Source organism: Dryobates pubescens, assembly GCF_014839835.1.
Source record: "Dryobates pubescens isolate bDryPub1 chromosome W unlocalized genomic scaffold, bDryPub1.pri SUPER_W_unloc_1, whole genome shotgun sequence".
In the NCBI taxonomy this organism is placed as follows: Eukaryota; Metazoa; Chordata; class Aves; order Piciformes; family Picidae; genus Dryobates; species Dryobates pubescens.
The window spans coordinates 1,177,062-1,202,495 of NW_026530688.1; positions in this window are offsets into that span (position 1 = coordinate 1,177,062).

Sequence of the window (25,434 nt, forward strand, 5' to 3'; positions counted from 1 at the left end):
TATCTCGATCGGCAAAGTGGAAGACGTTCTATTGCCGTATTAGTGAGCCAAAAAAACCTGAAACAGCGTTGATACAACAGCTGGATCCTATGCATAAACCACAAATAGATTTTACACATTAAATATTTACCTATCTGGTCTAACATCAATCCGATGCAGTACCGGTAGACCAACATGCCACAGACCGAGAAGAATAAACGTTCTAAAACCCAGAGCACCTTCATTTTGTTTCTCCGGCTGAGACAAGCAATAAATCAACTTAATTACTTAATTGCCAGGCCCCACGTTGGTGAGCCAAAAAAAAAAGTGTGTGGTGGTTTGAAAGGAAAGGCTCTGCTTTCCCTCCCCCACTGAGAAAGAGACCACAGCTAAACTCAGTTGGAGAAATGAGATTATATTTTACAAGGAAACAGATTATATGTAACACAACAAATACAGGTATTTTACAATATATACAGGAATATACAGCAAATGAACTCAACCAGAAACCAGACCCCCCACAGAGGGGGCTTCCCCCGGTGCCCCTCTTCACCCCCTACCTCCCTTCTCCCCCAAAGAGGCAGAAGAAGAGACGAGGATGGTTAGCAGGACAGGGGAAGAAGCGGACAGGCCTGTTACAGGGAGTTAGTTCTTATCTCTTGGCAAGAAGCCCAGAAGCAGATCCAGCCGAAAGGGACAGCGAAGGAAGGAAGACTGAGAGAAAGTTCCAGCTGTGCTGGGACTATCCTCACCTCCCACAATTACTTGGCCAATGAAATTCGTTTAGAATACCAAAATATTTTATAAACATTTAGCCAGTGTGCCCCTTCCTTAAAGGCACAGCATCAAACGGTCACAGAGAGCCCACCTTGTCTCAAGAGGACTGGACCCCTGTGGTGGTTTGAAAGGAAAGGCTCTGCTTTCCCTCCCCCACTGAGAAAGAGACCACGGCTAAACCCAGTCGGAGAAATGAGAGTATATTTTACAAGGAAACAGATTCTATGTAACACAACAAATACAGGTATTTTACAATATATACAGGAATATACAGCAAATGAACTCAACCAGAAACCAGACCCCCCACAGAGGCGGCTTCCCCCTGTGCTCCCTTCACCCCCCTACCTCCCTTCTCCCCCAAAGAGGTAGATGTAATGGGTTGGGGCAGATCCCCTCCCCACCACAGGCAGAAATAACGACTCAGACAAACGGATTGCAAAAGTGATGAAAGTTTAAATAGAAAGCGGTGAATGTTACAGAAAACCCAAAGCGCAGTGACAAAGAAAGATCCCATCCCCACCTGAGGGTGCATCCAAAACCCCCAGGGCTCCTTCTTCCCCCTCCCTCTGCTGGGCTAGTCTCAGCTGGCCAGGCCTGAGACTGCCCATCCCCCTGTGGCCTTGGGCCCAATCAGGCCCATGGCTGGGAGATCTCTCCCCCAGTTACCAAGTCTCGGAGAGGGAAGGAAAGAGGAAGTGCCAGACCCCACCGCAAAATTTATAGTGGTGCAAGGGATTATGGTAGAAATACCTAATTTCCTGAGTCCACCCACTGGGATGGACTTCTGGACACAGGAAACACCCCTGTAGCAGAGGGCACCCAGCCCAAACTACGACAGGAGCCACCCCTTATTTCATACCATAATCCCTGCACCCAAACACATCATCAGATCAGAAAACTTCTGATGACATGTCCGGCGGAGTCCATATCTTCATCTGGGCGTCCACTCAAACAGTCTCTCATTCAGGCTCAAGCATTCCAGTTGTTCTTCCTCATGTGATGGAACCTCCCAGCGACGCAGTCCTTCTCCTGCAGTGTGAATTCCTTGTGGACGAGAAGAAAGGGGAGTTAGTACAGCAGACAGAGGCCTATGCACAGGGAGTTAGTTCTTATCTTAGTTGGCCAGAATCCCAGAAGCAGAATCCAGCCGAAAGGGACAGCGAAGGAAGGAAGACTGAGAGAAAGTTCCAGCTGCGCTGGGACTATCCTCACCTCCCACAATTACTTGGCCAATGAAATTCGTTTAGAATACCAAAATATTTTACAAACATTTAGCCAGTGTGCCCCTTTCTTAAAGGCACAGCGTCAAACGGCCACAACCCCTGAGGGTAAGATCTGCCCAGTGACCGGGGAAAAGGACTTAGCCGAGTCCGGCAGTCCACATGTCTGCATTAGCCCTAAGCAGCAGACTGATGAGTGGACACAACCCTTTGTGTGTCAGATCGGAAAGCAGGATCTCGTGCCTGTGCAACCCTGCTATTGTGGGAGAGAAAGTTCCCAGCTCCCCTGGGTCCAATCTCACCTCCCACCTCACTTGGCCAATGAAATTCGTTTAGAATACCAAAATATTTTATAAACATTTAGCCAGTGTGCCCCTTTCTTAAAGGCACAGCGTCAAACGGCCACAGTAGGATGACCCAGTCCCTCTTGTACTGGGGAGCCTAGAACTGGACATAGGATTTCAGGTGTGGCCTCATCAGTGCTGAGCAGAGAGGAAGGACCATCTCTCTTGACCTCACTGGCAACACTCCTCCTAATGCAGCCCAGGATACTGTTGGCCACCTTTGCAGCAAGGTCACGTTGTTGGCCCATAGTCAACTTGGTGACCACCAGGATGCCCAGGGCCTTTTCTGCCAAGCTTCTTTGCCCCCACCCCCCTGAATATACTGGTGCATAGGATTGTTCCTCCCCAAGTGCAAGACTTTGCATTTTCCCCCTGCTGAACTTCATGAGATTCCCTCCCCAAAGTGGTCAATGGCATCATCTGTCATCAATCTGCAATCATGAGAAAGGGCCTTTCCCAATGAGCAAAGCAAAATACAGAAGGAATCCAAAACCCCTAAGACCCTGCTGGGATGTGGGTAGGAACAATCTACCCTCAGGCACTGTAGATGTGGTAAGAGCAAGTTCACCTGCCCATCTTGCTGAAGATGGTGATGCAGCATCTGGGAATGAGGCTGCTGATGTGCAGGCACGATACAAAGAAATGGGGCTGCAGCATAACCTGGGGCAGCACCAGGGTTCAGAGGCCCAGTTGATCCAAGAGCAGAGGGCAGGCTGAAAGGAGGTGGTGTGCCAGCATGGAATTCCTGCTTGTCAAACATCTGCACAGGAGGCAAAGAGGATAGCATCAGAGACTGGTGCAAGCCAGCCTCACAGTGACCAGAAAAGAACAAGAGTGGCCCACATCACCTGAACTTTTCACTCCATTAGCAAGCCATCACATCTACAAGCAATTCAGCAGATGAGTTTCAGCTCCTATTCTCACCTATACTTCTATACTGATGCCTCCAACATTTTATTTTCTTTTTATTTCAACAGCTACTGTGCTCCCTTTTCCCCCGACCTCTTTTTACTCAGTTGGAACACGGGATGGCAGCAGCTGCCTGAAATTGTAGGGGCTCAGACTGGAATTACTCAATCCACCCAGGGAGGCCCAACAAATCTAAAAAAAAAAGGAATTTGCAATAAGAGTTTCCTCCCCCTGTCCAAAGCTCCACCCAGCCTCTCAATTCACCTGCTTTGGGGGGCTATTTTGACTAAAAATATTAGCGTAATCACACTTCATTTGTACCCAGGATACAGCATGCATGGGACACCATGGGCAGCATAGAGTGCTGTGCCTATGCCAGCAGTTGCCATCAGGAGCTGACATGGCAGAAACAGCAGGACAGAGGGTAAGATTCCTCTCCAATGACAAACAGAGACAGTGTAAAATATACCACAATGTGCTGACCCTGAGACTGACTGGCCTGGGAACAGCCTTAGCTACTAGCACTCTGCAGGGAGACCCATCATCCTGGCTTCAGGCCACAGGGGAAGAGCATAGCTCACTTGAGTCTTGTTATAAGTTGAGTCACTGATATCAGGCACACCTGTGTTACTTGAGGTCACAGAAACACCTGGAAAACAAAAAAGCCAACAACAAGTAAGTCAGCCATCACCCAGCATGAGCCCTGTGCTTTGCTCCCAGCATCTCTGGTGGCCTCAGTGGATGCACCTTTTTCTGCAGCTGCTATACCACATACCCTGCTGCTGCTACTGCCAGCTAGCCAACAGAGTTCTCCATACTGTCAGAACCACAACACCCCACATGGGAACAGAAGAAAGGGCTCCATTCCTCACTCCCACTGCAAAGTAGGAAACCAGCCCACTGGGATAAATTGCCCATATTCACAACCCAGTGGTTACCACTTGGATTCAAATGCACTTTACCAGACAGCAGCTGACTGCAGCAAATGCTCCTTTATGTCATCCCTAGGATTAGAGATGCATTTGGCTCTATTACAGCATTCAAGAGCTTTCCAGTAGTGTACTGGATGATGAGATTCAGCATCTGCTATACACTTGAACTCTTGTCAAAGAGAGGAGAGATGAGACATCCTGCAGAAGGGTGAGGTCTGCAATATCACTGATTAAGGCTAGCTTACACTTGAGCTAGTTGTTGTCACAACAGCCTCAGAAACACGGACTTGCCAGCAAGGTCACTCTCAAACCATCCACTTAGGGTCTCATAAAGATTGGTTCTAATAACTTCACTTGGATCGGACTAAAAGTAGCAGTTCCTTTGACCAGTGAATCAAGAGGACTGGACTCAGAGAGTGTGCACTGCTCTAAAGTTGTACCTTTCCTAGGTGTGGTGGATTGAGAGAAGGCCTAGCTCTCCCTCCCCCACAGAGAAAGAAACCACAGCTAACTCAGTCGGAGAAGCAAAGCTATATTTACAAGCATATATGGAATGCAGGTTATGTATATACACAATATATACAGTATTTAAAATATATATAGAAATATACAGCAAAGGAAAAATAACAACAAAATTCCCTCCTCCGGACGGAGCAGGGTTCCCTCCCCGTACCCCCTCTCTCCCCCTACCTCCCTTTTTTCCCAAAAAGGGGTTAGAGAGAAAAAGGCAGTTATTAAGGAAGACAGTTCTTACTAGGCTTCAAAGCACATGCAGGGATTAGTTTTGCTTATCTCAAGGTCATTCCGGCTAGTTTGCTCAGAAGCAGACAGGCTGGAAAGGCAGAACAGGCTGGAACGGCACAACAGGCTGGAACTGAGAAAAATTCCCACTGCACTAAAACTTAAAGTTGCATTCTACCACTCTACCAATGAAATTCGTTTAGAATATCATGTTTTCATTTTGATACCAAAACATTCAGCCAGAGTGTTCCAACACTGTCCCTTTCTTACAGGCACAGCCTCAAACAGTCACAGTCCACCCCTTCTAAAAATTTCATTGGCTGTTCATACTGTCCATCCAATCTAAAACAATATTTACAGTTTGTAAGTAAAGTTCATAGTCCATTCCAGCTATACTCAGATGTAGATGATTCAGAAGTCCAAGAAAATCAGGAAACAAGAAAACGGAAAAGAGTTTGTCTCTCTGCACACGAAGCAAAGAAAAGGAAATAGGCATACAGGGTTTCTCAGTTGACTCAGGGCTCTCAGGGTTCTCAGGGTTCGTGCACCATAGATTCCTCATGGATTCTTCCTTTGGATGTGATGTATCCATACAATAGCCTGAAATTAAACTCTTTCAGCTAAAGTTAAATTTCTTTGTGGAATACACTAAATTTCACCATTCTCTTGCATTAGCCAATAAGTGTGACCAGGACCTTCAGCTGAAACCACCCCTCAGACAGCTTTAGCCTCTCCTGAAGGCAAAAATACCCAAACAGTTTTACCTAACAGATTTTTTTCTCTAACAACAGGAACTCGGCTTCTACTTTCTGTAGCAGATCTGAATATGCCGGTCCAGCTCGGTTTACTGAACCTCTACTATTCACCAGCCAGGTTGCTTGTGCTAAATGTTTTTCCCAGTTTTTCAAAGATCCACCCCCCATGACTTTAAGAGTGGTCTTCAACAAACAGTTGTAGTGTTCAATTTTCCCTGCAGCTGGTGCATAGTAAGGAATATGGAAAATCCACTCAATACCGTGCTCTTTGGCCCAGCTCTTTACAAGGTTGTTCTTGAAATGAGTTCCGTTGTCTGACTCAATCCTCTCTGGAGTTCCATGTCTCCACAGGATCTGTCTCTCCAGACCGAGAATGGTGTTGCGCACAGTTGCATGTGGAACTGGATAAGTTTCCGACCATCCAGTGTTTGCCTCTACCATAGTAAGCACGTATTGCTTACCAGAACAAGAACGTGGTAGAGTGATGTAGTCAATTTGCCAAGCTTCACCATACTTGTACTTGGACCACCTGTCACCATACCATAAGGGCTTAATTTGTTTTGCCTGCTTAATAGCAGCACAAATGACACAGTCATGGATGACTTGTGTGATAGCATCCATGGAAATGTCTATGGATCTGTCATGAGCCCACTGGTATGTTGCATCTCTGCCTTGATGTCCTGATGAATCGTGAGCCCACCGAGCTAAGAATATCTCACCTCGGTGTTTCGAGTCGAGATCAAGATCAGAGTCCTTGTCTACTTGAGAAACTCTTGCAGCTAAATCTGCCTGATGGTTGTGTTCATGTTCCTCAGTAGCTTTGTTCTTCGGAATGTGAGCATCAATGTGTCTCACTTTCACTGGAATTCTCTTAATTCAATCAGAAATGTCCTGCCACAGATCAGCTGCCCAAATAGGTTTCCTTTTCTCTGCCAACCATTCTTCTTCCAGTTCTTTAGACAACCCCATAGAGCATTAGCTACCATCCAGGAGTCGGTGTAGAGAGAAAGCTTTGGCCATCTCTCACGTTCAGCTACGTCGAGAGCTAGCTGGACAGCTTTTACCTCTTGAAACTGACTGGATTCTCCTTCTCCATCCTTCGCCTCTGCAACTCGGCGTGTTGGATTCCACACTGCAGACTTCCACCTTCGCTTGTTCCCGAGGAGACGACAGGAACCGTCTGTGAACAAAGCATATTTCTTTTCATCATCAGAAATGTCATTGTAAGGAGGAGCGTCCTCAGCATGAGTTACTCTCTCCTCTGGAGGTTTAGCGCAGTTGCTATCTTCAGGCCAACTTGAGATCACCTCCACCAGACCAGGTCTTTCAAGATTTCCCATTCGAGCTCTCTGTGTTATCAGAGCCATCCACTTAGACCAGCTGGAATCTGTGGCATGATGTGTGGAGCCTTTGCCTTTGAACATCCAATTAAAAACCGGTAATCTGGGAGCTAAGAGAAGTTGTGATTCAGTTCCAATCACTTCAGAAGCTGCTTTTACTCCTTCATAGGCAGCTAGAATCTCTTTCTCTGTTGGAGTGTAATTAGCCTCTGAACCTCTGTAACCCCGACTCCAGAAACCAAGAGGTCATCCACGTGTCTCACCTGGAGCTTTTTGCCACAAGCACCAGGTTGGACCATTGTCACCTGCAGCCGTGTACAAAATGTTCTTAATGTCTGGACCATCTCAGACAGGTCCCAGACCCACTGCTTGAACTACCTCCTGTTTTATCTGGTCAAAGGCTGCTTGTTGTTCAGGTCCCCAGTGGAAACTGTTCCTCTTTTGAGTCACATCATACAGAGGTTTCACAATCTGACTGTATCCAGGAATGTGTAGTCTCCAAAAGCCCACTATACCCAGGAAACGTAGAGTTTCTTGCTTGTTCATGGGATTTGCCATGGTAGAGACTCTACTTACCACATCCACTGGATTGTGTCAGTGTCTGTCCTGCCACCGCACTCCCAGAAACTGAATCTCTGTGGTAGATCCTTTCATCTTGTCTCGCTTAATGGCAAAACCTGCATTCAGAAGAATGTCAATGATTTTGTTACCTTTCTCGAAGACTTCTTCAGGAGTTTTACCCCAGATGATGATATCATCGATGAACTGGATGTGTTCTGGAGCACCACCTTTCTCCAGGGCATCATGGATTACTGCATGACAGATGCTGGAGCTGTGGATCCAGCCCATTGGCAGTCTGTTAAAAGTGTACTGGATTCCTCTCCAGGTGAAAGCAAACTGAGGCCTGCATTCCTCTGCTATGGGAATAGAGAAGATTGCATTAGCAATGTCTATGGTTGCTGTGGGTTGAGAGAGAAGGCCCAGCTATCCCTCCCCCATTAAGAAGGAATAAAAAAAACCACAGCTAACTCAGCCTGAAAAGCAAAGGAAATGCTCTATTTAAAAGCAATGGGAAAAATGCAGGATATGTATACAATATATACAGTATTTGCAATACACATACAAAAATATACAGCAAAGATACAGGAACAAGACCCCCTCCTCTGGGCAGAGGGGAGTTCCCCCTTCTACCCCCCCTCTTTCCCCCTGCCTCCCTTTGTTCTCAAAGAGGGTTAGAGAGAGAAAAAGGCAGTTATAAGGAAGAAAACTTTTAGTAGGCCTCCAGGATTAGTGCTTATCTGTTATCCATGGTCATTCTGGCTAGATGCCCAGAAGTAGACAGGCTGGAAAGGGAGAGCAAAGAGGAACACACTGAACAAGATTCTAGCTGCACTAAAACCTAAAGCTGCATTCTACCAATGAAATTCATTTAGAATATCAATATTTACAAAATATTCAGCCAGAGTGTCCCAGCACTGTCCCTTTCTTAAAGGCACAGCCTCAAACGGTCACAATGGTAGCATACCATTTGGCCTATTTGGATTCCTGCTCGTACTGGAGTTCCATCATGTCTGGTACTGCTGCACTCATAGGCGGGGTTACTTCATTCAGGGCTCGGTAGTCCACTGTCAGACGCCAGTCTCCATTCTGCTTTCGCAAAGGCCACACTGGACTGTTGAAAGGTGAATGAGTTTTGCTGATGACTTTCTGACTCTCCAACTGACGAATCAGATTCTGAATGGGCAACAAAGAGTCACGGTTGGTTCTGTATTGTCTGTGATGCACAGTCTGAGAAGCAACCGGCAACTTAATGTCCTGAATCTTGTGTTGTCCCACAACTGCAGATTCATCAGAAAGCTCAGGTCTAGCAGACAGCTTCAGCTTTTGTCCATCAACTTCTAACGAAGCTACTCCAAAAGCCCATTTGTAACCTTTAGGGTCCTTGAAACGCCCTTCTCTCAGAAAATCAAATCCCAAAATACAAGGTGCATCAGGTCCGGTCACAACTGTATGCTTACTCCACTGTTTACCAGTTAGACTTATATTAACCTCCACTTAACTCTTGAGATCCACCAGTGACTCCCAGAATAGTTATGGACTCTGATCCCTGATAATTTGATGGCAATATGGTGCACTGAGCTCCTGTGTCAACCAAGGCCCTGTACTTCTGAAAGTGTGAAGTGCCAGGCCACTGGATGTACACATCCCAATAGATTCTGTTATCTCTATTACCCCTCTCCTCCCCCTGGCGGGAGGCAGGGCACCCCTAGTTATGGGGAACATGTCCACAGGTGCAACAAGCACACTGCGCAGTGTTAGAACTGGAGCCACTGTTGGAGCTACTAGAGTTGTCCTGGGGAACTGTGGAAGTAACAGCTACCCTTCTGGTATTGCTACCCTGGGTTCTGCCACTTTGCAGTTCCCTCAGTCTCCTGAAAAGATTAGAAGTTGGTTGACCATCCCATCTGTTCATGTTTTCACCAAACTGATCACGCAGAGTTATCCAAATAGTCCTGCGTGATTGCCTTGGTGGTCTGTTTTGGTTTGGTCTGTTTTGGAATGACCTCCTTGGAGGATGTCTGTTCCTCACAGATGAAACCTGCACCCATCTGGAGGAAGAATTGGAATTATCTCTTTGTGCCAATTGGGATATGGTGTTCTTAAATTCATCCTTCGGCTCTTTCATGCAATTCTCCAGTTTTCCAGACAGAGTTTCAATGGCTGAAACCAAAGAAACACGTGTCATGCTATCATCCAGTTGTCTCAGTTGATCAGTGAATTGGCCAACCGTAGGAGGAGCTCCACCATAATTTCTTGCCACAATTCTGCTTGCCAGAATATTTGCATAATTAGAAGGAGTAAGTTTGATGAGCTTTTTAGCAAGACCATTCCCTAAAGGAATTTCATCAGGATTCAGAGTTTCATGTTCACCATAGAGTATCTCTCTAACAGCAAATTCTCTCAGATGCTTAATTCCCTCATCTATGGTAGTCCAGGGCTTAGGATTCCATGGAAGATCATCTCGGGAAGGGTATCGCAGGAGAACTGCCATTAAAAGGCGTATCCATAAATTAACCTTACCGAGAGCCTTGCCTAGATGTCTATCTATTCCATTATCCTTTGAGAGAGTTCGTAGCTGAGCTGCTGACTTGTCTCCAACCATTAGAGCTGGAGCACCTGTATCATAACATCTACCAAGCCAAGCAAGAACTGACTCCTTGTTTGCTCTGATGTAATCCTTACGCAGCTCTTTGTGAGTAGAAGAACATTCAGAATATCATCTTCTTCCTCCTTTGCCTCCTCTTCCTCAACTTGTCCAAATAATCTTTCTGTCACTCTCTCAAGGATCCCTTTAAGCTAAGAAGCACCACCACTAGCTGCTGTCCTACCAAGAGCTGCATATCGATTCTCTAATGATCTCAATAACTCAGCTATATCTTTAAGACAAATTTTCTCTTCCTCCCCAGCAGAAGAACCTTGCTATCCTCCCCCATCTGCTCCTGGATAGGCTTTGGCCTTTCCACTCCATGTTAAAACTGCTACTTGCTTAATTGGAGCTGTGTTTGAATATAATAATAATAATAATAATAATAATAATAATAATAATAATAATAATAATAATAATAATAAAAAACAAGGAGGTTGAAAGTGACCTTAAGATCATCACATCCTACCCCTCAACCAATCCAACCCACCTAAACAACTAAACCATGGCACCAAGCACCCCATCAAGTCTCCTCCTGAATACCTCCAATGATGGTGACTCCACCACCTCCCCCGGCAGCCCATTCCAATGGGCAATCACTCTCTCTGTATAGAACTTCTTCCTAACATCCAGCCTAAACCTCCCCTGGTGCAGCCTGAGACTCTGTACTCTTGTTCTGGTGCAGGCTGCCTGGGAGAAGAGACCAACATCCGCCTGTCTACAACTTCCTTTCAAGTAGTTGTAGAGAGCAATAAGGTCACCCCTGAGTCTCCACCTCTCCAGGCTAAACAATCCCAGCTCCCTCAGTCTCTCCTCATAGGGCTTGTTTTCCAAAACCCTCAACAACTTTGTTGCCCTTCTCTGGACTTGTTCCAGCAAGTCAACATCCTTCCTAAACTGAGGGGCCCAGAACTGGACACAGTACTCGAGGTGCAGCCTAACCAGTGCAGTGTACAGGGGCAGAATGACCTCCCTGCTCCTGCTGGCCACACTGTTCCTGATGCAGGCCAGCATGCCATTGGACTTCTTGGCTACCTGGGCACACTGCAGGCTCATGTTCAGCCTACCATTGACCAGCACCCCCAGGCCCCTCTCTACCTGGCCACTCTCCAGCCACTCTGACGCCAGCCTGTAGCACTGCCTGGGGTTGTTGTGGCCAATGTGCAGAACCCAGCACTTGGATGTGTTACATCTCATGCTGTTGGACTCTGCCCATCTGTCCAGCCTTTCGAGGTCCCTCTGCAGAGTCTCTCTACCCTCCAGCAGATCAACTCCTGCCCCCAGCTTGGTGTCATCAGTAAATTTACTGATGATGGACTCAATGCCCTCCTCCAGATCATCAATAAAGATGTTAAAGAGCATGGGGTCCAGCCCTGATCCCTGGGGCACACCACTAGTGACTGGCCACCAGCTGGATGTGGCACCATTCACCACCACTCTCTGGGCTCGGCCCTCCAGCCAGTTCCTAACCCATCGCAGTGTGCTCCCATCCAAGCCATGGGCAGACAGCTTGGCCAGGATTTTGCTGTGGGGGACGGTGTCAAAGGCCTTTCTGAAGTCCAGGTAGACTACATCGACAGGCCCCCCCACATCCACCAGGTGGGTTGTGGGAATGCCAGCAACGAGCAGTGTGAGCAACCTGGCAGTGCAGGCCTAGAGCCTGACATGGTGGTAGGCCATGCTCAGTGTGACCGTTTGAGGCTGTGCCTTTAAGAAACAGACAGTACTGGGACACTCTGGCTGAATGTTTTCGGTACTAGAACAAAAACTCTGATATTCTAAACAAATTTCATTGGTGGATGGGCAAAATGCAACTTTAAATTGTAGGGCAGTTGGAATTTTTTCTCAGTTTGGGAGTTTGGGTTTCAGCTTTGTGGTCGTTTGAGGCTGTGCCTTTAAGAACAAATACTGCTGGAACACACTGGCTAATGTTTTCGGTACTAGAACCAAAACATTCTGATATTCTAAACGAATTTCACTGGTTGATAAACAAAAATGCAGCTTTAGATTGTGAAGCAGTTGGAATTTTTTTTTTTCCTCAGTTCAGTTCGGTTTGGGAATTGGGGGGAGTTGGAGGTTTCAGCCTGTTCTCCCTGCCTGCTTCTTCTGCGAACTGCTGGAGTTGGCCTTCAGATAAGCAAACACTAATCCTGCATGGGCTTTTGAAGCTTGCTAACAACTCTTCTCCTTAGTAACTTGCCTTTCTCTCTCTCTAACCCCTTTTTGGGGAAAAAGGGAGGTAGGGGGGGGAGAGAGGGGGTTCCAAGGAGGGGATCCCTCCCTCGGGGAGGGATTTTTGTTGTATTATTTCTCTTTGCTGTGTATTTCTGTGTATATATTGTAAATACCTGTATATATTGTGTCATATATAACCTGCTTTCCATATATGCTTGTAAATATATATAGCTTGCTCTTCGATTGGGTTAGCTGTGGTTTCTTACTCTGTGGAGGAGGGAGAGCTAAGCCCTCTCTCAACCTACCACATTATTGGCTGCCCAACTCGGCGCTTGGTGACAAATTAATTTGAATTATTGCTTGCTTGAGTCGAACGAGCAAACATGAAGGTGTTTTGGCTTTTAGAGCGCCTGCTCTTCTTTGTCTTCAGTGTATTGATCTACAAGTATTGCCTGGGTATGATTATCGATAAGATAGGTAAATATATAATGCAAAAATTATATATGTGGTTTAAGTACAAGATTCAGCTTCTGTATGATCGGTGCCTGGAATTCTTTTGGGTGAAAAGATACAGAAATGTAACATCTAGCACACTCCCTATTGAGATAAAAGAGTTTAAGATTCCGCTCAGTGAAAGGGTAATTTTGAGTGATGGCTGGGATCCAAAGCTGATTTTCTCGATGTGTGTAATCCTGCTGCTGGTGATAAGTAATGTGTATTTGCTGGTAACACTGTACCGGGAGAGAAAAGTTTCTAAGGCATGTTTTGTTATTAAACGGAGGGCAAAGAGACGAAAACACCTCCCTGGCTCTGTTTCAGGAACATCCAGTGAGGATGATAATGGAGAATCTGTGTCAGTTAAAGATAAAGCTGAAAAGTCAATCGGGAAGGCAGCGCTGAACAGCACTGCTAATGATTCTGGCAAGCAGCCAGGGGCAGCAGTAGCCCCAAACATGGCGGCTCCCGTGTCCCCGGCAGCCACCATTAATGAGGCAAAGTCATTTCCTCCTTCTTCCATGGCAGGAGCGGAAGCGTCCTCCAAAGCAGCTAATCTGTCTCAAAGCTTATCAGCTTCTGATAATAAGGCAGCTGGAAACCCAAACACAGCTCCAGTAAAGCAAGTAGCAGTTTTAACAACAAGGAGGGGTAAGACTAAAGCTGATTCAGGAGCTGATGGGGATGCACAGCAGGGTTCTTCTGCAGGGGAGGAAGAGAAAATTTGTCTTAAAAATATAGCTAAGTTATTGAGATCATCAGAGGATCGAGATGCATCTCTTGGTAGGACAGCAGCTAGTGGTGGTGCTTCTCAGCTTAAAGGGATCCTTGAAAGAGTGACAGAAAGGTTGTTTGGACAACAAGTTGAGGAAGAGGAGGCAAAGGACGAAGAGCAACAAGATGACATAACCGACTGCTCTTCACCGCGTGAGGAGCTTAGAAATGTAAGAAAAGACTATCTCAGAGCAGATAAGGAGCCAGTTCTCGCTTGGCTTGGTAGATGCTATGATACAGGTGCTCCAGCTCTAATAGTTGGAGACAAGTCAGCAGCTCAGCTAGGAACTCTCTCAAAGGATAATGGAATAGATAGACATCTAGGCAAGGCTCTCGGTAAGGTTAATCTGTGGATACGCCTTTTAATGGCGGTTCTCATGAGATACCCTTCCCGAGATGATCTTCCATGGAATCCTAAGCCCTGGACTACCATAGATGAGGGAATTAAGCGTCTGAGAGAATTTGCTGTTAGAGAGATACTCTATGGTGAACATGAATCTCTGAATCCTGATGATGTTCCTGTAGGAAATGGTCTTGCTAAAAAGCTCATCAAGCTTGCTCCTTCTAATTATGCAAACATTCTGGCAAGCAGAATTGTAGCAAGAAATTATGGTGGAGCTCCTCCTACGGTTGGCCAATTCACTGATCAACTGAGACAATTGGATGATAGCATGACACGTGTTTCTTTGGTTTCAGCCATTGAAACTCTGTCTCGAAAATTGGAGAATTGCATGAAAGAGCTGAAGGATGAATTTAAGAACACCATATCCCAATTGGCACAAAGAGATAATTCCAATTCTTCCTCCAGATGGGTGCAGGTTTCATCTGTGAGGAACAGACATCCTCCAAGGAGGTCATTCCAAAACAGGCCAAACCAAAACAGACCACCAAGGCAATCACGTAGGACTATTTGGATTACCCTGCGTGATCAGTTTGGTGAGAACATGAACAGATGGGATGGTCAACCAACTTCTAATCTTTTCAGGAGACTGAGGGAACTGCAAAGTGGCAGAACCCAGGGTAGCAATACCAGAAGGGTAGCTGTTACTTCTACAGTTCCCCAGGACAACTCTAGTAGCTCCAACAGTGGCTCCAGTTCTAACACAGCAGTGTCCTCATTGCACCTGTGGACATGTTCCCCATAACTAGGGGTGCCCTGCCTCCTGCCAGGGGGAGGAGAGGGGTAATACAGATAACAGAATCTATTGGGATGTGTACATCCAGTGGCCTGGCACTTCGCAATTTCAGAAGTACAGGGCCTTGGTTGACACAGGAGCTCAGTGCACCATATTGCCATCAAATTATCACGGATCAGAGTCCATAACCATTCTGGGAGTCACTGGTGGATCTCAAGAGTTAAGTAAGGTGGAGGTTAATATAAGTTTAACAGGTAAGCAGTGGAAAAAGCATACAGTTGTGACCGGACCTGATGCACCTTGTATTTTGGGAATTGATTTTGTGAGAGAAGGGCATTTCAAGGACCCTAAAGGTTACAAATGGGCTTTTGGAGTAGCTTCTGTAGAAATTGATGGACAAAAGCTGAAACTGTCTGCTAGACCTGAGCTTTCGGATGACTCGGCAGTTGTGGGACAACACAAGATTCAGGACATTAAGTTGCCGGTTGCTTCTCAGACTGTGCATCACAGACAATACAGAACCAACCGTGACTCTTTGTTGCCCATTCAGAATCTGATTCGTCAGTTGGAAAGTCAGAAAGTCATCAGCAAAACTCATTCACCTTTCAAAGGTCCAGTGCGGCCTGTGCGAAAGCCGAATGGAGACTGGCGTCTGACAGTGGACTACCGAGCCCTGAATGAAGTAACTCCGCCTATGAGTGCAGCAGTACCAGACATGACGGAACTCCAGTATGAGCTGGAATCCAAAGAGGCCAAATGGTATGCTACCATAGACATTGCTAATGCATTCTTCTCTATTCCCATAGCAGAGGAATGCAGGCCTCAGTTTGCTTTCACTTGGAGAGGAATCCAGTACACTTTCAACAGACTGCCGATGGGCTGGATCCACAGCTCCAGCATCTGTCATGCAGTGATCCATGATGCTCTGGAGGAAGGTGGTGCTCCAGAACACATCCAGTTCATCGATGATATCATCGTCTGGGGTAAAACTGCTGAGGAGGTCTTTGAGAAAGGTAACAAAATCATGGACATTCTTCTGAATGCTGGTTTTGCCATCAAGAGAGACAAGGTGAAAGTTCCTACCACAGAGATCCAGTTTCTGGGAGTGCGGTGGCAGGATGGACGCCGACACATTCCAGTGGATGTGGTAAATAGAGTCTCTACCATGGCAAATCCCACCAACAAGCAAGAAACTCTACGTTTCTTGGGGATAGTGGGATTTTGGAGACTACACATTCCTGGATACAGTCAGATTGTGAAACTTCTGTATGATGTGACTCGAAAGAGGAACAGTTTCCACTGGGGACCTGAACAACAAGCAGCCTTTGACCAGATAAAGCAATAAGTAGTCCAAGCAGTGGGTCTGGGACCTGTCCGAGATGGTCCAGACATTAAGAACATTTTGTACACGGCTGCAGGTGACAATGGTCCAACCTGGTGCTTGTGGCAAAAAGCTCCAGGTGAGACACGTGGACGACCTCTTGGTTTCTGGAGTCGAGGTTACAGAGGTTCAGAGGCTAATTACACTCCAACAGAGAAAGAGATTCTAGCTGCCTATGAAGGAGTGAAAGCAGCTTCTGAAGTGATTGGAACTGAATCACAACTTCTCTTAGCTCCCAGATTGCCAGTTTTGAATTGGATGTTCAAAGGCAAAGGTTCCACACCACATCATGCCACAGATTCCACCTGGTCTAAGTGGATGGCTCTGATAACACAGAGAGCTCGAATGGGAAATCTTGAAAGACCTGGTCTGGTGGAGGTGATCTCAAGTTGGCCTGAAGATAGCAACTGCGCTAAACCTCCAGAGGAGAGAGTAACTCATGCTGAGGAAGCTCCTCCTTACAATGACCTTTCAGAAGATGAGAAGAAATATGCTTTGTTCACAGACGGTTCCTGTCATCTCGTCGGGAACAAGCAAAGGTGGAAGTCTGTAGTGTGGAGTCCAACACGCCAAGTTGCAGAGGCGAAGGATGGAGAAGGAGAGTCCAGTCAGTTTGCAGAGGTAAAAGCTGTCCAGCTAGCTCTCGACATAGCTGAACGCGAGAGATGGCCAAAGCTTTATCTCTACACCGACTCCTGGATGGTAGCCAATGCTCTATGGGGTTGGCTAAAGAACTGGAAAAAGAATGGCCGGCAGAGGAAAGGAAAACCCATCTGGGCAGCTGACCTGTGACAAGACATGGCCGATCGAGTTGATCGAGTTGATGCTCACATTCCTAAGAGCAAAGCTACTGAGGAACAGCAGCACAACCATCAAGCAGATCTAGCTGCAAGAGTTTCTCAAGTAGACAAGGACCCTAAAGGTTACAAATGGGCTTTTGGAGTAGCTTCTGTAGAAATTAATGGACAAAAACTGAAGCTGTCTGCTAGACCTGAGCTTTCTGATGAATCTGCAGTTGTGGGACAACACAAGATTCAGGACATTAAATTGCCGGTTGCTTCTCAGACTGTGCATCACAGACAATACAGAACCAACCGTGACTCTTTGTTGCCCATTCAGAATCTGATTCGTCAGTTGGAGAGTCAGAAAGTCATCAACAAAACTCATTCGCCTTTCAACAGTCCAGTGTGGCCTGTGCGAAAGCAGAATGGAGACTGGCATCTGACAGTGGACTACCGAGCCCTGAATGAAGTAACTCCGCCTATGAGTGCAGCAGTACCAGACATGATGTGTCACAAGAAGGGGTCGCAAACGATCAATATGATCCATGAAATCCAACTTTATTGAGCATCAGACACTTCTTATATACAGTAGCCTAGCTGCCAACCCCACCTTCTGCAGTTAAACATCCTGCTTTCCCATCCTGATGAGATAATCACAAGAATTCTGTTTTACATTCTTCTTTACTTGTTATCGCCTGTAAGGGCGTAGTGACCTTGCTTTGGTATCCTGTTATCCTTTGCAGGCAGCTGCAAGCACAGCTACAAGGCCACGGTGGCCTGGCTGCATCAACACACTAGCTTACTGTGAGCAGTAAATAACAAGATGGAGTGCGGCCTACATGCTCTTGTTCAAACCATAATTCCATAGAACCATGTCTTTACAAGCCATTCCTCAACAATTCCCCCGTTTTCTTTAATACAAATAAGGCCTTATATAACTCTACACAATACATTCAGGCTTATCAATAATCAAAATTAATACAATGATACCTAAAAACCTTAAAACTTCTTCTATCAATTGTATAACCCACTGTCTATAAGCTCAAACAAAATTTGTTACTGCCTGTCATGTTGGCCCATGTCACTCATACAAGGCACGGTGCTTAAGTTGAACTGGTTAGAATGTTCTAACAGCATTGGCATAATCCATGGTCAAAGATAACAGACATTGTAAAGAAGAACTGAGATCTTAATAGTTCCAATCTTTACATTTCACTTATTGACAGGGAAGACTTGATTATGCCTGAACACATTGCACACAGAGATTAAGACACAAATGTAATCCTTAGCACTCTTTTACAATCTGCTTTAGGGGTATGTTGCATTTTTATTTTCTCTAGGATGGTCAAAAATCATCAACTGCTTAATGGCAGCAAGATTTCTTTAATCTGTAAAGGTAGATCTGGCCAGGCTCTAGCTTCACAGACAGAAATCTGCAAGAAAACAGCAAGAGCAAAAAGAGCTTCATTGCTTGCCCAATATAAAATTATACAAAATAAGGTGGTTTTGCTCATCCTAGTAATTCTAATCTCTTAACATTCACACAACAGTTAAGCAGTCACGACACTCGGTTATACGTTAGATGCTTTCTGTTGACATCTTGGATCATCGTGACAGTCGTTGAGGTCACTGCTAGGCAGGTTTGCTGACTGTCATTTTCATGACAGTTGTGCTGTCTTGTGGTGAGAGGGTTACAGCACTTCTAGGGTTGATGTTTCTACGGTTACAGCTTCTCTAGGGTTACCATGAGCCAATTTTTTCTGCTGTGGGGGTATTCTCTCTATTCCCCCCCTTTTTTTGTTTTGGTTCAGTTTTTGTTTGGCGAAATGTAAAGATGAAACTTTATCCCTAGTTAACAAGAGAGAAGACAAAGTTATCAAACAACCATAATATTCAGTCCTAATTCACATGGTGCCATGGTACATTCTTCTGAATGACGTTTGTGATCCCAGATGATTGATGTTCAGCTTCATGGGAGATGCTGTGTCCTCATGGTCTTGATTCCTCTGCTGTTGTTTATTGCGATGATCACAGGTAGCAGGAAAGAAAGCTTGAGGCGACCTACTTGTCATTTGTTTTTAAAATTTATCTCTTGTTTACTTTCCTAATTATTTTGTCATTGTAATTTTTAATCTGTATTTTAATTTGTTATTCTAATCACCTTTTATTTTTAACCCCCTTTTTTTTTCTAATCCAGTATTTAACCCTTTATTTTATTTGATCTTATATTCTTCAATTTTTTTTTGCATGTTTAGTTCATTTAATCTATTTTCTATTTTTATTTTGTATTTTTGCCTTTTTATTATATTTGTAACCTGCTTTTCTATTAATTCCTTTTATTATTATTGTGCATTTTAACTTTCTTGATGTCTTCCTTTTTTTTTATAAAGTTTCTGTTTTAATCTAGTAGTCTTGATAATCCTTATTTTTTATTTATTACTAGCAATTCTCACGCTTTTGTTAACAGCTATTTTGTCAGCAATCCTTATGATTTTTTAGCTTGTCATATTTTGGTTTTAATATTTTTATTTTTATTGTTGCTCTTCTTGTTTATTATTCTGGTATTCAGTACTTTATTCTGTTATTTAGTACTCTATTTTTTGTATCCAGAGTTTTTGTACCTGTTATTTTTCGTGTGTTTAAACTTTTTCTTTGCACTTGTCACCTTTTTGTTTACCATTTTAAAATTTTTTTTGTTCTTTGCACTTGTTACCCTTTTTTTTTTAACACCCTTTTTTTCCTTTTTTTTTCCTCTTTTTTTTTTTGTAGTCTATGTCTAAGAAAGAAATCTAAAAACCTTACATTAGCTAAAGAATACCTTAGAAAATGAATACCTATTCACTACAAACCTTAACATTATTACAATATTACATGGAGCTCCTTTGAAATGCCAAGGCACACAACTAAGAAGGTTCAAACTGAAAAGAAATCTTATAATTTGAACTCATTACTAAGTAGGTATACCTTGCTACAATTACTATGTACTAAGTACCTGTGAATACCAAATGCTTACTATTCATTATTCTGATTACAAAACTTAGCAAAACTCTAAATAACAAATCTTCATACCTTAGCACAATCGCTATGTATTAACCACCCACAAGTACCAAATGCGTACCGTTCACCATTCTTATTACAAAAGCTTAGCAAAACTCTAAATAGCAAATCTCTGAAAGACATTACAACCAGGAATGAGAAAATTAAGCACTGTCGCTTTAAATCAGAGCAGAGTTGCGGCTAAAGCCACTGGGAAAGGGGGGGGGGGGGTCGCTGGTGCGAGCCTCTGCGGGGGAAAGGGGTGGGGGCCAGGCAAGCGGCCGCCGCTGGGCTGCCGCTGCTGTCAGTGCTGCCGGTATCAGTGGTGCGTCAGTCGGTACTGCCTTGGTCGGAGCCATCGCGGGCGGGGTGCGGTGGTAAGAACGCCGTCACCGCGAGCCCCCAAGCGCTCCGCTGTTACTCAGAGGGGCCGTAAAACAAAGTCGACGCTGCTTGAACTCCTCGCTGGCGGTGTTGTTGTCTCCGAATCCGAGCCCTCGCTGGCGATATCAGAGGAAGGTGTTGATGAACGAGATCGAACGCACCGAGCTGCCTTCTCTCGGCTTTTTCCCCGCTGGGTGCAGACAGTAGTGCTGGCTAGCAAAACGCGATGTGGCCGCCGTAAGATGTATCGGGGGCGGCCCCGGTCGATCGGTCGATACTTTGAAACACATCGTCTGGCTGCAACTCAGATAGAACTAGGGCTGCATCTCGTTTTTTAATACAGTTTATGCATTCTCGCCACGGCTTTTGCAGCTCGATAGTGACCCAGTCCCACAGTCTGTTTCCATAGTCTCTCCAACAAGTGTCATCAAAATAACTATCTCCGCTCGGGAAATACCCTAAAGCGGATCCATGGGCCACAAGCCCAGGAATTACTTCGGGCGATATCTGCGCCTTATGCTTTTCTAAAAAGCATTGCAATAAGGAGAGCGCTACCTCTCTTCCCATATTCACCGACGTCCGCGAACTTCACCGCCGCGATCCGTTACCCGTCAGTGTCCGCTGCTCCTTTCCTCAGGCCCGCCAATGCCGGCCCGCCCGAGTTTACCGCCGGCCTGCCAAGTCTAGCTCGCCGATCCTTTTCCTCGGGCCCGCCGATACTGGCCCGCCCAAGCTGCCGTCGGCCCGCCGATAATTTTTGCCGTGCCTGAATAGCAGCTTTTTGTTCTGCGGCATGCTGATCGAATGTTACCATAACCACTCTCCATGGCTTACTGTTCTTCTTAGCAGCCTTATCATCGTCTATACTTTTCATCCATAAATCTTGTCCTAATTCCTTCCACCGTAGTCTATCAAAAACATTGTTGGGATCCCCGAAATACCCCAACTTCTCAGCACATTCCAACAAAGGCTCCAATTCCTTTTTAACATCTAACTTAGAGCCCCGCTTTTCTAAAAAGCACTTATGTAAATCATACGTTGCCTGCCTATCCATCATGCATTAGTACCTGTGCGCACAGTTCCCAAGCAGTTCCAGGTTACAACGTCTTCAGCTCCCAGGCTGTCGTCTCGCTGCCTCTCTGTGGGTCAACGAGCTCTCTGCCTCTCCGTGGGTCAACGAACAGCCTCCGGTACTGCTATCCCGGGCCGGTACTTCTTGCCTCCGCGCTCACGACCGTACACTTAACCCTCGAGGAACCTTCAGACTTCTCTGTGAGTCTATGACCCTCTCTGTGGGGTCGAACCCTCAAGGAACCTTCAGACTTCTCTGTGAGTCTATGACCCTCTCTGTGGGGTCGAACCCTCTCTGTGGGGTCGCGGTCGAACCCTCTCTGTGGGGTCCCTGTTCCAGGCACCACTTGTCGCAAGAAGGGGTCGGCAACGATCAATATGATCCACGAAATCCAACTTTATTGAGCATCAGACACTTCTTATATACAGTAGCCTAGCTGCCAACCCCACCTTCTGCAGTTAAACATCCTGCTTTCCCATCCTGATGAGATAATCACAAGAATTCTGTTTTACATTCTTCTTTACTTGTTATCGCCTGTAAGGGCGTAGTGACCTTGCTTTGGTATCCTGTTATCCTTTGCAGGCAGCTGCAAGCACAGCTACAAGGCCACGGTGGCCTGGCTGCATCAACACACTAGCTTACTGTGAGCAGTAAATAACAAGATGGAGTCCGGCCTACATGCTCTTGTTCAAACCATAATTCCATAGAACCATGTCTTTACAAGCCATTCCTCAACACTATTTCTCATTTATAATCCAATTCTATTCATTATTGTCCTGAAAGGAACAGAGTGCTAGAATGACAGCAAACTGAAGATTAAGGGTAGCCTGACATTACAACTCTTTTAATCCAATATAAGACAGAGAAGTTTCCTACAACTCTTTCTTGTATAAATGTATATGTAGCAGACATGTGTACCATGTGTCCCTACACTCACACACATCAACAGTCCCACTTAACTTAGTGTCATCTGTGAATTTACTGATGATACACTCTATGTCTTCATCAAGATCATCAATAAAGATATTAAACAGAATCAGTCTCAACACTGAGCCCTGAGGAACACCACTTGTGACTGGCTGACAGATGGATTTAACTCCATTGACTACCAAATTGCATGTTCTCAGCACAGGAAAGAGGTAGGCCAGAATTCAAATATTCATTTTGAGTGACTCCAGAAGGCAAATCATTTGGAACATGCAATTTGGTGCTAGCCTTTTCCCTTTAGGTTTTACCCCAACAATGTTTTCATTAGTTTTGATTAATCTCGAAATCAAGCATTTTGCATTAGAAGAGTACAGCATGTATCTCACCCCAGGAAATAGGTAGGCCAGAATTCAAATGATCATTTTCTTTCATTCCAGAAGGCAATTTGGAACATGCAATTTGGTACTAGCCTTTTCCCTTTAGCTTTTACCCCAACAATGTTTTCATTAGTTTCAATTAATCTCGAAATCAAGCATTTTACGTGGGCAGATTACAGCATGTATCTCAGCACAGGAAAGAGGTAGGCCAGAATTCAAATGCTCATTTTGTCTCATTCCCGAAGGCAAATCATTTGGAACATGCAATTTGGTGCTAGCCTTTTCCCCTTAGGTTTTACCCCAACAATGTTTTCATTAGTTTCGATTAATCTCGACATCAAGCATTTTGCATCTGCAGAGTACAGCATGTATCTCAGCACAGGAAAGAGGTAGGCCAGAATTCAAATGCTCATTTTCTTTCATTCCAGAAGGCAAATAATTTGGACCATGCAATTTAGCGCTAGCCTTTTCCCTTTAGGTTTTACCCCAACAATGTTTTCATTAGTTTTGTTTAATCTTGGAATAAAGCTTTTTACATCTGCTGAGTACAGCATGTATCTCAGCACAGGAAAGAGGTAGGCCAGAATTCAAAAGCCCATTTTGTTTCATTCCAGGAGGTTAATCATTTGGAACATGCAATTTGGTACTAGCCTTTTCCCTTTAGGTTGTACCCCAACAATGTTTTCATTACTTTTGTTTAATCTCGACATCAAGCTTTTTCAATCTGCAGGGCACAGCATGTATCTCAGCACAACAAGGCATACCAAGGTTATATAAATTGTAGCAGTTTCCTTGCTATGCACTTCTTTTTCTGCTTGTCCTGTCTCCTCTCCTTCCATGCTTTACTGTGCCATGCTTTCACCATAGGCCTGAGCCATAGGCCTGCAATACTGGAACAATAAAGGATCAATACCCGATCATATTGGTCAGCCGTATTGATTCCAAGAACCTCTGTTGTCACCATATCTGGCTAAATCTGGCGCTCAACGTGGATTGGGGTCCTCGGCCCTGATGATGCTGCACGACTCGGCATAAAGAGGTACGTCTGAGTGACACGGAAAGCCGATCGCATAGCACTGCCCCGGTGCTAAAATATAGCAGTGCGCGCTCACAAAGGAAGTGAAATCTCGCCTTGGATCTGGCGAGCGGCCGGGGAGGGCAAGGGGAAGCACGCCGCAAAACAGAAGAGGCTGTGCAAAAACGCCCTCCAACTTATTCTCTCTGTGAGAGGCATTACTGGCAATTCTGGGATCTTAAACGGGCTATTAGCCTGCGCCCGGAATCAACCCTGCAGCAATTACGCTTTTACTTCCGAAGCGTGGGACGAGATTGCAGCCCAGCTGTGGGATGAGGTGCTTAAATACTTAAAAAAGAAGCTCTTCGCAATAGCACCGTGTGACGGACTGTCATGTACATTGCAATCGAAAAAAGCAGAGCAGTTTACTTTTGACTAGGCTGCGGCATTTATTTCTAACCGAGGGAGACCGGATACTATTGAGTTTACAACTCCTCTTAAAAAGAAAAAAATGCAGCGCTTGCAGGTTCGCGACTTCACCATTCTCCCCACCACGCCCTGGCCGCCCCGGCCACCCTGGCTGAGGCTCCTACCAGAAGCGGCGGCGCCCATTCCAGCGGCGCCCATTCCAGCGGCGCCCGGCCCGGCGGGGCCCACCCTCCCCCCATCCCGGCAGTCCTCTCGGTGACGACTCCTGCAAGCCCCCGCGGCCCCCGCCACTACCAGACACTCCGAATAAGGCGGCACCGACCGACACGACCCAGACTGGTTCCCACTGACACCAGCACCCGCTCCAGTGGCCCTGGCAGGAATGGCCTGTGCCAGCGGCCCCTTCCCCCCAGCGGTTTCAACTGCGCTACAAACCACCCCCCCACCCCCCCACCCCCGTCTCCTACATTCCAGACATTCCCAACAAAGTATCGCACTTTGGGGGGGTGGGGGTGGGTCGGGAACTGTCCCATTGTGTTGGTGGAAAGGTATTGTGGGAAATGTAGTCACAGCCTGTACCTGCCTTTCCTCTGGTGCAGGTCAACAACGACTCTAACAATCTCTGGACTGACAGATGCTAATGGAAGCTAGACAAGCCATAGCTCCCTATGGGTTACAGTCAGGATACACAACTGCTGTAATCAATCAGTTGTTTTCAACACATTTGTTAATCCCTTTTGTCACTTCTGTTAGTGAATGGTGTTTATTACATGGTCTGAGACCGATCAACTCAATCCTGGAGGAGATGGGTGCCTTGCAACCTGGCCCCCCAACTCCCAGTCCCCTCAAATTGGGACCTGATTATTATTCATCTGAAGGATTGGTTTCTTTTTACAATTCACTTACATCCGGAGGTCTCAACAGAGCCTACACCTACTGAGTCATCGATTAAGGCAGACTCCACCCACTGGTATCAATGCTTGGCCCCAGGCATGCCAGAATCCTCTGGTTTGGCCTTTGCTCTCATTTAGATAGCCTTATTGTAACTTTCTCACCTGTAAGTCTATGGATGATATCCTGATTGCGAAAAAGCTACATCCTAAGACAGTGCCCTCTGACTTCCAACCCATGTCAGAAAGCAAGAGGGTCACAAACAACACTATGCCTTGCAACTTCTCAATTAAGTGGCAATTCACTTGCAAATGCCTCGGAAGCCACGCCCCGGCAGCTAGCAGACCTTTTACAAGGT